We start from the raw sequence: 14616 nt of genomic DNA on the forward strand, positions 1-14616 counted from the left end.
TCAGACCAAATTATAGGCACCTCTCAGATCCAATTTGGTGAAGATCTTGGCACCTCGAAGTTGATCGAAGAGCTCTGAAATGAGTGGAAGGGGATATCGGTTCTTAATGGTGATTTTGTTTAGACCAAGATATTCGATGCAGGGTCGCAGAGAGCTGTCTTTCTTTTTTTTTTTAAATCAGATCATTTCATTTACATTTCAAACAAGAGCACAACACAAAAACCAACCATGTGAGTCACAGTCTACAGAAGACGCACAATCGGCAGAGCGTCCCATCCAGGTGAAGAAATTGCAATAGCGAAAGGAGTCATCCCAAGAATACATTAGCATTATACATATCATAGTGGTATCAATTTCTGCACACTTGACCCACAGAAAAAGGAAAAGAGGATAAAAAAAAAAAAGGAAAGGAAAAAAAAAGGGGGGGGAATTAAGAAGGGAAGAAAACAAAAAAGGGGGGGAGTAAAAAAATATATATGCGCAGAAACCAAACAAAAAGAGGAATATATCCCCTTAAATAGTGCAGTCAGAAACAGCAGGGCACAGTCTCTTGATGTGCCGCCCGGCCAGTCGACCAAGATAAGTAGCTAGAAAAGCATTGTATGGAACAACAGATAGGTGTCAATAAGGACAGTGTCCAGAGGTACCAGTCAGTTTAGAAATAGCAACACATTTCGGGATACACAGTACAGATAAGGAGACAAGCCCATGAAGCCAAACTATAAAAAGAGAAATAAAAAGAGAGACCAGGAGGAAAAAGGGAGAGACTTACTCCACACAGAGGAGAGGGAGGCAGATGCACATCCAGAGCCTCAGGTACACCAATGTATGAGCAGACCCCAAATAATAGACCATGGGAAAGGAGCAACCCTGGCCTAAAGGAGATTAACTGTTACCAACGGCGGAGAAGACCTGCATGGGGCCCCTACATAACCGCAGAAGGAGCTGGGAGGGTAATCCCGCAGTATCCAGCCACGGCCCAGGATCCGCTCAAACTTAGCCATGGCATTCCTCTTCAGATATACCCCCCATTCAAGTCTAATAATGGCATTCATCCTAGTCAGGAACTCCTGCTGTGTTGGAGGGGTTGAGTGCGTCCAGTGTGATGCAATCAGTTTGCTTGCCTGGTACAAGATATGCTGCACACCCAAGAGGGAACTGCCATCCTCCTGAGAGCTAGCTATGCACCCCAACACACAAGCAGCAGGAGTCAAGGGGATAGTCACTGAGTAGGCCCTAAGTATGATTGCCACTACGCCCCTCCAAAACTCCTACAACTCTCTGCACACCCAGAACATATGAAGGAGATCAACCTATTTTAAAGAGAAAGGCTGGCGTCCGGTAGACCCTATGTATAAGGAACAGTTGAGAAAGACGAAGCGGCTCACTCAAGGATAGGAGGGGTACAGTTTCCAGCAACTCACTCCACTGCTCATCAGAAATGGGTCCAACCTCCCCCACCCAATGATCCCTGACCTTAAGAGGAAAGGCGTCAAGATGTTTGTCAAGTAGCGTGCGGTATGCCATAGAGATAGCACCCCTCTGGGCACCCACCCTCCCCATATCCTGCAGCAGGCTATGTGAAGACAAGGTCAAAGGCGTCACCCTCTTCTGTTGATCTATAGCATGGCGCAATTGTAAGTATTGATAAAAAGTCCTGTGTGGGAGAGCAAACCTAGTCTGCAGATCCAGAAAAGATAGAATAGAGTCGTCACCCATCCCATCAAACAGAGTTTGAACACCAGCCGCTCTCCACAGGGTAAATCCCTCCAACCGAAAAATTTCCGGAAGGCGTGGATTCCTCCAGAGGGGAGTAAATGGGGTAAATCCCTGAACCTGCAATAGCGACTTAACAGCTTCCCATACCGTGCCCGCCTCAAGAGCCCCTAGGGGAGGAGAGAACCCAGTAATCCACTCCACCAATTTACCAGAGATACCACAGCCATCAGCAACCACCCACCCCTTAAAATGCTGCCAAAAAGTAAATATACTGGTTAGGTACAGCCAATCCCCCGTCCAATTTGCTGCGCTGAAGAGTCTCAAGTTTAATACCAGCACAACCCCTCTTCCAAATGAAAGCCCGAAAAATTCTATTAATACGTTTAAAATATTCTGCGGGTATCCATACAGGCGAATTATGAAGGACATAAAGCAACTGGGGCATCAGTATCATCTTGATCAGGTTACAGCGCCCAACAACCGACAAGGACCATGTCTGTACCAAGCAGACGGGACCATGCGTCAACCTTCTTCTGGAACCGAAGAAGGAGAGGCAATAGATTGTCGGTGATATAATCGTGAATGCGCGCCGTAACCTGAATTCCAAGGTCTTTAAATCGGGAAACCACTTGAAGTGGGGTGGGAGGTATCAAAACTGCCGGAGGTGGGAGGACAGAAATAGAACCACAGACTTGTCCCAGTTGATAGACAACCCTGAATATCCGCCAAAAGTAGCAATGATAGACATAATGGAATCTATGGAGGAAGCATAATTCGTAGTATAAAGCAATAAATCATCAGCGTATAGTGAGACACGTTCCTCACCATCACTCCGCGGGAAACCCTCAATATCCGCCGAGGACCGCAACAGGGACGCCAAGGGCTCTATCGCTATTTCGAAGAGTAAGGGAGACAGTGGGAATCCCTGTCTCGTCCCCCGACCGAGGCTGAAGGAACCCGAAAGACGACCATTAGCCCTCACTCTGGCCCTAGGACCCGAATACAGTAATTGTACCCAGCGCATAAACTGGGAACCAAATCCCATTCTGCGCATGACGGCCCAAAGAAACTCCCACTCGACGCTGTCGAAAGCCCTCGCAGCGTCGAGTGAAATGACCGCCGCTCCCGCGTTCCCCCCCCCTTCCAGCCTGGAGATTGAGATGTAATCTACGTAGATTATGGGAAGTAGACCTATGGGGCATAAACCCAAACTGATCTGGATGGATCAAACCTGAAACAACCTCGGTCAGTCTATTTGCCAGTGCATGGGCCAGCAACTTAACATCAGCCGTCAGCAAGGATATCGGGCGATAGGAATCAGGGTACCTAGCATCCTTACCCAGTTTGGGCAGCACAACTATGATCGCCTCCCTCATTGAGGGGGGCAGTTCCCCAGACTCCAATGCACTCTCAAATACCTTCAGCAGCTGGGGGAGCAAAACCTCCCCATGCAATTTAAAAAACTCCCCGGGCAAGCCATCCCCCCCCCCCCCCCCGGTCCCTTCTCATTAGCCAAGGACTGGAGCGCTCCAGATCCTCAACCGTGAGGGGCGCGTTCAGAAAATCAGTCTGGTCTGATGTGAGGGTGGGTAGGGAGACAGCAGCAAGAGAATCGTCAAGGTCAGTAGAAGAGACAGAGGAGAGTCTACTATTGTACAGGTTTCTGGAATAGGAGTGAAGGCAAGTTAAAATGTCACTGTCGTCAGTCATGGAGGTCCCCGTCCCGTCCACCAGCTCTGTAATGTACGCAGGTCCCGACTGAGCCTGGATTATAGTGGCCAAGAGATGACCTGCACTCTCCCTGTTCTGAAAGAAGGATTGTTTAGTAAAGTGCCTTTTGGTATCAGCAACCTGAAGGAGGTGATCCTTCAGCACGAGGATAGCGTCTCATACAAACATTTCCTTTCTCCTGACGGAGTTCCTCTCGTCTCTCGGCAAAACGCAAATCAATCCTGGTGGCCAAATGGATGGAGGTCACCCAGAGAGGACGGCATCTCACGTGCGGCTAGAACATCCTTTATGTTGCTTGACAGGCCCTTCATAAAAATAGCACAGAGCGCCTCATTATTCCAAGAAAGTTCCGAGGCCAGAGTACAGAAACGTATGGAAACGTAATCACCCACAGAAGAACTTCCTTGGGACAAGTTTAATAAAGCAGTCTCTGCAGAGGCAACCCGGGCAGGTTCCTCAAAAACAGTCCGGATATTGGATAGGAAGATAGGGGTCGACCTGAGTAGCTGGCGGCCACTGGGATTATTGGGGATCGCAGTCCCATAACTATTATGACTCTATGACATTGTTATATTGTCTCAATGTATCACTCATTTTTTACTTGTATTTTCATTATCTGTACTAATCGACATTCCTCCCTCGGGGGTAATAGCTGACAGTCGGTAATAGGAGACCCACATTGGCTTTGTTGTGTTTATTGGGGTTGAGTTGGATGTTATAAGGGGAGGGGGAGGGTGAGGGTGGGAGGGACTCGGGATGTCATGGCTAAACATGTAATCTCTGCTGTACCTTGTTAGCGGTATTTTGGCTGATATGATGTATGTGTTATTTCCTACAGCACTTATATATCCTCTCTGGGATCTTCTCGGAATCATTGTTGTATTATGAAAACCAAATAAAGTTTTATTGAAAAAAAAAAACAGTCCGGAATTCCCGTAGGAAGGAGTGAACATTGGCAGTGGCAGGATCGTTGCGGTCCCATAGCGGCGTAGCCCAGGCCAGAGTCTTCCGGAGAGTAGGCTGACTATGAACGCCACTTTGGCACGTTCTGAGGGGAACAAGTCTGCCATCAACTCGAGATGCAAGGAGCATTGTGTCAGGAACCCACGGCACAGCTTGGAGTCTCCATCATACTTGTCCGGCAAGGAAAGGTGGAAACAGGAGTGGGAAGCGACAGCAGGCTGTGGTGGCGATTGCTGCTGAGCTGACTGGAGTTGCTGGAGCAGGTGTAGCTGACATGCTTGCTCGGTGAGCAAGGCTGCAAGGTCCCCAGGATCAGGTACCTCAGCGGGATCCATGGCCGGATCCGGGCTGGTAGCTGGTAGTGGAGGCTGGTGGTGGATCCGCTGTGCCAGAGAGGTGATGACGTGGGCTGTACCAGGGGAACGGAGTCTAAGGAGTTACTGGTTTTCACCAGAGCCCGCCGCAAAGCGGGATGGACTTGCTGCGGCAAGTAACCCCCAGGTTGTTCCACCCAGTAGCGACTCAACCTCTCTGGCTGCTGAGATAAGGCAAGGTACAAGAGGATCAGGCAAAGGCGTAGTCAGACGTAGCAAATGGTCAGGGCAGGAGGCTCAGGTTCACAGGCGGAAGTCAGGCGGCAATAGGCAGGGTAACACAGGAACAAAAAGATGAAATGGTATATGATGTACCCGCAATGGTTTCATTAAATTCTTTAGTTTGTTTCATAAACGCACAACAACCGTAACGATTACCGCTACATCTGAAACAGCCCTTGACATTAAGCCAAGTGTTGTTAGAATTATTTTCTTGTACATGTGAAGGTGCTAATATAGATTATAAATTCGGTGGACGTTTGGCAGAAAATCTGCAACCTTTATGAATAATATTTTACTGTATGCTCAATATATTCGTTCAGACCTAGCGGATTCAGTGTTTTAAGTTTAAAAATCCCCAAATTCTCCCTTCTACATAGCTGGGTGTAGCGGCGGTGGCTTGCGGCAGGGATATGTTCAATGGGCAGTGCGGAGAAGTCAGAAAAATTGCATTCATGTTGTAATGCGGCATGATGGGAGACACTGTGTTGTTGGTATCCATTTCTCACATTTGATCGATGTTTGTTGAGTCTCGTGCTTAGCATCTGTGTGGTTCTCCCGACATATTGGGTGCCGCAGGTACATTCCAGTAAATATATGACATATTCGGTTTTACATGTCATTAGTGTTTTGAACTTTGCGATTGGAGGTGCAACATTGAAAAGAGCCTGTAATTGCATTGGTTGATATAGTGGATTTTTTTTTAAAAAATTCAGTTTGCTTGGTGCTAATATATTTTTTAATAACCATTTTTTTCGAAAGGTTATTTGCGGACGTGTTGGTAAAATGTCTTTTAGAAACTGATCCAGCAGTAGTATATTCCAGTGTGATTGGAGTATCTGTTTAATATTTTTGTGATCAGTAGAATAAAAAGTTAGGAAGTTGTATGAGTATGTGTTAACTTCAGCTGTATGGGTTGGGTTGATGAGTTTGGGTTGGAGGCAGGTTTTCTGATTGAGGCGGCTTGCTTTTATCTTGCTGTACTTAATCAGGGATCGAGAATACCCCTTTTCCCTGAACCTGTTGCCCAAGATTTTGCTCTGTTCCTCAAAGTCCTTGTTCATAGTGCAGTTCCGGCGGATTCTCTTATATTGTCCAAAAGGGATATTCTTGGTCCATTTGTCCAAATGGCAGTTCTTGAAATATAAATAACTGTTCCCGTCCACAGCTTTTAAAAAGGTTTTTGTCTTGATGTGACCCTGAGTATCATGCAAAATTACAACATCGAGGAATCCGGCATTGTTGTCACAGTGTGCATGGGTAAAATGGACATTGCAAGGATTTTGATTCAGAGTGGAGATGAAGTGGGGGTTTTCATAGTGCTGTATTTTTCGTCTATTATATTAGTGGGTTGAATGCCGTTTCTTTTCTTTTTTTCGTCCACCTCTTCTCCCTCTCTTTCTTTTCGTTCTGAGTCTTTTTTAGGGTGGATTGGTGCTGCTCGATGTACTATTACCGTTGTTTATGGTGGTGGCTCCGGGGTTGGATGTAGAGCCGTGAGTAACCCTAAAAAAAGACTCCGCTAATAGTTTATGGTTTGAGGCGAGTAGGTTGTCTTCAATGTCGTCTGATCCGATCTGGGGGATGGTGCAGGGAGTATAGAACTGGTTGAAAGATTTCTAAGCTTTCTATGCTGTGCCGTACCCTGGTTCAGCTCCTAAGCTGGCCATGGCACCCCCTTCCCACAGTGGTCATCTGGCTCCTCCTGGGATCCTCCTCCCCAATGCCCCTCATCTCCCCCTAAAGATGGAGGCCTGTGTCCTCCCCCAGATAGCTGCCAACCTCTGCACCCTCCGGAGTTGGCTGTCCCTATGCCTGGGGACCCCTCACTGAGTTTGAGGGTCACACCACCTGTTTTCCGCACTTCTCCATACCCGTCCTCTCCTGCTTCTCCTGTGCTGGGGATGGCATCTACTGTTGTTCCCGCTTCTGCTACTACACCCGACCGCCCGGTCACATTGGCGGATCTTCAGTCTTTAATATCTTCATTACCTACTAGAGAGGACTTCTCCTTCATGGCTAAACAAATGGTGCAGGAATGCAAGCAGGAATTTGCTCAACTACGCTCTGAGGTGTCCACCTTATCATCTAGGGTGGACACGGTTGTCATTGCTCAGGACTCTTCCGCTGTCTCGCTTCAAGCTCTTCAGGAAACAGTGCAGAAACACGGTGACCAGCTCTTCGTCTTGCAACAACACTTGGACGACATTGCAAACGTAATAGACGCAACACTATCCACATTCACGGTTTACCCGAAGCTGTTGGCCCTGAGGAACTGCATCCTGCTTTGTTGACGATTTTCAATGACTTGTTGGATAGGCCAGCGGATGCCCATATTGAGCTGGATAGGGCGCACAGGGCCCTTCGCCCTCCTCATTCTGATGACAAACGCCCCCAGGATGTCATATGTCGAGTACACTTCTATGCTATTAAAGAAGATATCCTGCGAGTAGCCCGCTCTCGGTGCCGAATTCTCTACAAGGACATCGAGGTACAGCTCTTCCCGGACTTGTCCCGCCATACTTTGGCTCAGCGTGCTGTCCTCAGACCACTTCTGGAAGTGCTGCGTGAACGGGGTCTGAATTACCGCTGGAGGTTCCCGTTCGCTCTTACGGTCCGGAAGGATGGCAGGATTTTCACCCTACGCTCTCCAGATGACCTTACTGGTTTTCTCCAGGACTTGGACATTCCCTCCCTCTCCCTGCCAGAGTGGCCGTCCCCGACTTCGCTAGCTCCCAAGAGGCCAATTCAGCAGTCCCCTCAAAAGTCCCCCAAACAACCCTGTGCTGGACTTCCACCTAGAGGTTCCCGCCATCCACGGCTAGTTACCCGCTGGGAATCTGTCCCTACTCCATCCCGTGCAGGGCCCCCCTCTGCCACTTAATGTTATTAAATGTTGTTGTTTATTACTGCCTTTTTACGATGTTTTGTTTTGCAGGTTCACGTTGATTCCTGGAGAGTTCTCTTGTGACTTTTCTCTTGTCCTCTCCTACCCTCTCTTCCCTTTTTCTTGGCCCCTCTCTTTTCCTACCCCTTTTCTTCATGCCCTTCCTTCCTGCTTTTGTTTTTCTGTCTTACTCTCCAGGGTTCTCTGGTCTCTACTTTTTTTCCATGTCTCTCCTGCTGCTCCGGCTCTTCTTCATTCTGGCTGCTCTGTTTGGCTCAGTTAGGGGTGCTGGGCTTGGGCTCCCTTCTTGCTTGCTGGTTTCCTACTTCCCCCCTGTAGGGGGGAGACACTGCCGGGCTTCTTTCCCGACGTACGTCTCCCTGGTCTTGGACCACATCTCTCTTAGCTTGAGTTGCGGTAGTGGAGCTACTGCGGTTTTTGTAGTTTCTTTCTCTTGTCTCTGCTCACTCTCCCGCTTTTTCTTTCCCCCTTTCTCCCCCCGTGTGTGTCTGTGTCTTGTCTTTAGCCCTCTCCTTTTCTTAGGTGCCAGCTGGGTGTGCGCTTTCTGCTCCGATGTCCTCGGCGGCGGAACTCAACGTTGCCTCCTTTAATGAGCAGGGACTTAATGCTCTGGCAAAACGGACGCAGATTCTGCATCATCTCCACAAGCGTAAGGTACACATTGCTTGCTTCCAAGAAACTAATTTTATGTCAGGTCATGCCCCTGCCCTCAAGAATAGGTACTACCCGGTTTGGTTCTGTGCCAATAATTCGGTGGCGTGCTAAGGGGGTGGCTATAGCTCTCCATAAATCTCTGGTTCATCAAATCCTTGATGTTACCCTGGACCCCCTGGCAAGATTTGTCATCTTACGCCTTTCCCTAGGGGGGACCACTCTTACGGTTATTAATGCTTATGCGCCCAATCAGGGTCAGGTGGACTTTCTAGTCAACCTGGTTGACTAGGTTCTACCTGTAGTCTCAGGTACTGTGGTCCTCTGCGGGGATCTGAATTTAACTCTGGACCCTACGTTAGATAACTCTATGGGGCAGGCCAGTCTGTCTTACACTGCCATTAAACGCGTAAAGCGTGCCCTTGCGCTCTTAAACTTGACTGATGTGTGGCGGTTGTACCACCCTTCAGACAGGGACTACAGTTTTTTCTCTTCCCCGCACAGGTCCTACAGTCGGCTGAATTATATTCTGAACCAGCATTCTGCTTTACCCTGGGTTGGATCCTCCTCCATTGGCAACATTCTGTGGTCAGATCATGCCCCAGTTTTTTGTGCTCTCCACCTCCCTGACTAGGTTGGCCTGGTCGTGGCGGCTGAATGAATCCCTGCTTCTCGACCCTCTCTGTATGGCTGACCTGACCGTGACTGTTTCTGCCTTTGGGGACGATCATGCCTCTGACACCACGGCTCCGTTTTACCAATGGGAGGCGCTCAAGTGTGTTCTCCGGGGTGTCCTTGTTAAACATGGCTCCCGACTTAAACGGGCCAGGGCCCAGGCCCTTCGTAATGCTCTCCACCTGGTTTTTCTCTGGAGTTATCCCACAAGCGCTCACTTTCCCCTTCCATCCTCAGGGAATTGCAGCTAGCCAGACTTGAGGTTAAACGTTTATTAGAGGAATCCTGGGGTCGTTGGCTCCAGATGGGCAGGAGCCGGTTTTACGAATATGGAAATAAAAGTGGTCGCATGCTGGCTAGGGCGCTTCGCACTAGGGTGGCTCAAGTTCATATCCCTTGTATACATGGCCAGGAGGGTTCAGTGGTGCATTCTACCCCGGACATTACTTCTGCTTTTCATGCCTTTTTTTCTGACCTGTATAGCATCCCCCACCCTCCTACCCCTCCACCGCCCATGCCGTCCCCATTCCCTCCCCCCTCCTCTGAGGCCATGGAGGTGCTGGAGACCCCTTTCTCCCCAGAGGAACTGGCCCTGGTGGTCAAGGACCTACCAGGTGGGAAAAGTGCCGGCCCTGATGGGTTCACAGCCAAATTTTACAAAACCCTTCTGTATTCCCTTTCCCCTTTTATGCTGTGGGCCTTTAATTCAATCTCTCCTTCTAATCCCATTCCTGCTTCTTCTATGGTGGCCCATGTAGTGCTTATCCCCAAGCCAGGTAAAGACCCCCAATCCTGCGGGAGTTACCGTCCCATCTCCCTCCTGAATGTTGACTTGAAAATCTATTCCAAATTATTAGAGGTTCGCCTTAATTCTATTCTTCCCTCCTTAATACATCTAGACCAAGTGGGTTTTGTGCCAGGGAGGGAGGCCAGGGACAATACTATCAAGACTGTCGATCTTTTTCATTTCGCCAGGTCTAATGCTCTCCCTATGGTGGTCCTTTCCCTCGACGTGGAAAAGGCATTTGATCGCATATCCTGGTCCTCCCTGTCACAAACCCTGCAACATGTTGGGTTTGGTCCTCAATTCACAGCACTTTACTGCTCCCTGACGGCCCGCTTGAAGATTAATGGCTCTCTCTCCAACCCTTTCCCTATCTATAATGGCACGCGCCAGGGCTGCCCCTCTCTCCTCTTCCGTATGTGCTGGTGATGGAACACCTCCTTGCAAACATCAGAGCGGACCCCGATATTCACTGGGTTGTCGTTGGCGCCAACGAATATAAATGTTCCACTTTTGCGGATGATCTTCTTGTCTACCTCACAGACCCCGTTGTGTCGTTGCCCAATCTCATGGCTCGCTTCCGGGAGTTTGGCCTATGGTCTAATTTTAAAATTAACTTCTCCAAATCGGAGGCACTCAACGTTTCCTTGCCGGCTCATACAGAAGCTTCTCTCCGTTCGAGTTTCCCTCTGACCTGGCCCCCACGCAGTATTACTTATCTAGGGACAAAGATGCCGTCCGACCTTTTTCAACTGTTCTCCCTCAATTTCTCTCCCCTATTGGCACAATTTCATGCTGATCTTGCTACCTGGAATAGGAGGGAGTTCTCTTGGTTTGGTCGGATGGCCATCATTAAAATGAACCTCATTCCTCGTTTGCTTTATCTCCTGCAGACCATCCCTATTCATCTCCCTGTCTCTTTTTGGCGCCTCCTACAGCAATGTTTTAGGTTGTACGTCTGGTCTTCGACACGGCCTCGCCTGATTCGTTTCCTGCTTTCCAGATCTAAATGATCTGGAGGAGCGGGTCTGCCTGATTGTCGTTTATACTTTCTTGCGTGTGTGCATGCCCGTGTCCTTGACTGGTCGCACAACTCCCCTTCTAACCTGCGAGTCCGCCTGGCCCAAGATGTCTGCCCCAAAGCCCAGGCCACCTTGCCTTGGATCTGGTCCTCTGCCCAACATGCCCCCTACCCGACTTCTTATTCCACAGGCCACACTCTTGCCTCTCTGTATTCTGCGAGGGCGGGTAGTGGCCTCATTGATCGCCAGGGTACCCTCCTACCAATTACGGATCACCCTGACTTCCCGTCTGAAGCCTCCTCAGAGGGGGCATTTTTTGGTGCCTCCTTAGCTGCTCCTCTCCGCTTTTGTCATGTGCCAGCTGAACGTCAGTATAAACCACTGGATGACCTGCTTCTGGAGAGGCCGTCCTCCCAACGGGCGCCCCTTTTGCCTATCTTCAACTGTGCCACTTTTACTCCTCGCTCCCTGCTCATTTTGCGTTGCACCATGAATTGCATTTCCATTCTCTATGATCTATTACTCTCCCACAGATCTCTTTCCCAGCTTATTGCCTCGCCTGGGAAGCAGAGTTGGGTAAATCATTCTCTTCAGAGGAATGGGCCAGGTGTTTCTTTCTGACTCATAAGGCTGTAATCGCCACCAAGGTTCAAGAAACCTGCTTTAAAATTATGTCCCATTGGTACCATGTCCCAGCGCTGCTTCATCGCTGGTACGCATCAGTTCCTGAGACTTGCTGGAGATGCAGAACTGCAGTGGGAACGATGACGCATATATGGTGGGATTGCTCCACGCTGGCCCCCTTCTGGCGAATGGTTCTCCAAGTTATTTCTGAAGTGTTGGATGTCTCTACCCCTCATACTCCAGAAGCCGTCTTGCTGTTTATGTTCCAGATGGCGCAGTCTAGCTATGAGCGATCCCTAGCATGTCACCTACTTCAGGCAGCCAAGACTATCATCCCCCGGAAATGGAAATCCCCAGACCCCCCCACCATTGAAGAATGGTTTGCTACCCTTCCTTCTGATGCGGCTCGTGTGGAAGCCGTCTGGCTCCCCTGGTCTCTGTTTTGCTCCTCTGATAGGTAAAGAACACTGAGATAGCTTCTGGAAGCTAGGGTGATGGATTGGCGTGCGCTCAGCCGGTTCTCACCTCCTCTTTGTTTGTGGTCTGACCTTCCCTTCCTTGTGATTTCCTCTTGTGCCTTTTCTCTGTTTCCTCTCTTTGTTCTTCTCCTTTCCCTTGTCGCTCTTCTATTGTTTGTCCCTTCTTGTGTATTCCTCTCCTTGGTATTGCGTTTGCTCGCTTTTCTTGTAATAGAAGTGGTGTGATCTAGTACCCTGCCCTTCCTCTTGACTTGTTCTTCTTTGCAATCCTGCATCCCATTGTAGGTGCCCCTAGGTGCCCTATTTCTTTGCCTTGCTACTCCTCTCCTTGTTTCGCTACTTTCTTCACTCCTCTATATGAAACGCAATATACGCTTGAAATACTACCTATTTTGATGACTTTGTTGTTGAGCTTTTAGTCCCTCTGGGCCTTCCCTGGCTCCTGGACCTTTGTGTGTCTCATAGTTACCTATTGCACTACTTTATGTACTGTTTTTATTGTGTTTTCAATAAAATCTCTTTTGAATTGAAAAAAAAGACTATATAAACCTATACACTTCAGACACTTTAACGAATCTTATACTATATTTGATTGTATGTTATTTTATCATATTTTATGAGATCCTGATATGCATCTTTTTAACTAGTTACATAAGTTCACTTGTCACGCCCCCCCTGTGGGATGTACTTGGACTGGTCTTAGCGCCCTTTTTACTATTTATATGGCGTCCTACTGTATGTACCTTATGATTGCAATTGAAAAAGGGGGAACTTACCCCCGAAACGTGTCTTGCATGTCTGTTATCTCAATGTATGTACCAATAAATGAGAGTTTTTACCATAAAAGACTGAATCTGCATCTCGATCTCTAAGAGGCAGTGCAACAGCAGACCTCCTTTTCATTTTTTTCACCTATTCCAAGATCTTGCCGACCTCAAACTGAGCACCCGGCTGGATCCTGCAGGCTGCAGCCCGAGATTAACTGACCCCAAACGGAGGGGTGATATGCACATACCAAGATATACCCCAGGCGAGTGTTAATAACATTGGGGTTCGTGGCTTGGGATTGTCCCACAGAATTACGCGAGGCACTATCCTCTCCCTCTCTTTTTTCTCCTTTTATCCGCACTATCTATACATTAGGATCCTGTCTATACATTAAAGCAGTATACACAACATTCTGGAAACAACAGGGGGAGACAATGCCGGGGAGCCTATAGGTCACTGAGGGTCTCAACTTGACAGGGCCTAAAGGTAGTACAGGACCATGTCCTGTACTGGGACATTACATATATATATATATATATATAGTAATCACTCCAAACGAAAGAGCCAGCAAAGACCCCCTCTGTAAGTGCACGTGGTCAGCCAACTGGCAAGTCAGCAGTCCATAAATATGCAATCTCCACCACAGCACAAATAATCAGAGGTCCAGGATCAAGTGGAAAGGCTTCCAAGTTTATTCACACCATAAATGTGATAGCGGTGCAACGTTTCGGCAAACTGCCTTTGTCAAGCATACAAATCATACAAAATGAAAAACTTAAATACATCAAGGTGCTTTCTGATAGGTTTACAAACAGCTGTGATACATTGTGATTAATGATTCCATCCAACCCTCTAAAGGTAATTGGTTCTCCTTGTGTGACATCATCACAACAAACAATGACTGCTACAATAAAGTGCATATTCTCACTCTAGTGACTATACAATAGTTAATAAATGAATAGGGGGGAGTGTACATGGCATCAGAGTCAAGACTAGCTCTATTGATTATCAATAGCTGTCATATCAGTACTTACGATCGTTCCGTCCCTCCATGTGTCTAAGTTTGTAAACAAATGTATTGCGGCTGCGCGAGATCGCGCCTGCCGCGGCTCTCATATCGCAAGTTCCACTGTTACTATGCGCATGCGTGAACCCATGTAATACGGACACTATGGTTACCACAGACGCTTGCTAATGCGGCTGCGCAAGAGCCGCAGAGGGATACGCTCATCTTTTGGTACAATACCGGGTCGTGTGTCCCCAACCCAATGCACATGCGTCAAATCAAGGCGCAGCGCATAGGGCTCCAGGTTACCAACACTGATTAAACCTAGTGAAGTACGGGGAGTAGTAATCTATAAATAAATAACATAGCAGCGTGTGTATCAATATAAAAGTACAAAAGATACAAAAGATGCAATACAAAAATGCTGGCGGGTAATAATAATAAAATTACATTAATAGTCATGGAGTATATAAGAAAAGTTGTCTCGATTTGATTGATGCCATGTAAATCACTCCCTCCTGTTCTTACATAGTGTCAACGTGACATCCTATAAGTGATCTAAAATATAAAAGGTAAAGAAAGAGAAGGTTAAAAACACTCATGGCCATTCCTAGCACATATTTAATGTATATAATAAGAACTACACGGTTCAAGAGGTGAATAAATTGAAAAAAAAAATTTGAAAAAAAGGGG

The 14616-nt window shown here is 47.9% G+C and overlaps 1 protein-coding gene across 2 annotated transcripts in view; it reads right to left on the bottom strand.

Moving 5' to 3' along the window:
* PARP6 (poly(ADP-ribose) polymerase family member 6) overlaps positions 1 to 14616 on the bottom strand; it is a 158665-nt gene that overhangs the window by 102904 nt on the left and 41145 nt on the right. Inside the window, exon 2 of one of the 2 annotated variants that reach the window (XM_056572786.1) lies at positions 14374 to 14481. The exons of the other annotated variant lie outside the window; for it this stretch is intronic. The gene's annotated coding sequence lies outside the window, so the exon portion shown is untranslated. The remainder of the gene's footprint in view (positions 1 to 14373; positions 14482 to 14616) is intronic. 2 annotated transcript variants of the gene reach the window in all.

Source organism: Hyla sarda, chromosome 4 (assembly GCF_029499605.1).
Source record: "Hyla sarda isolate aHylSar1 chromosome 4, aHylSar1.hap1, whole genome shotgun sequence".
NCBI lineage: Eukaryota > Metazoa > Chordata > Amphibia > Anura > Hylidae > Hyla > Hyla sarda.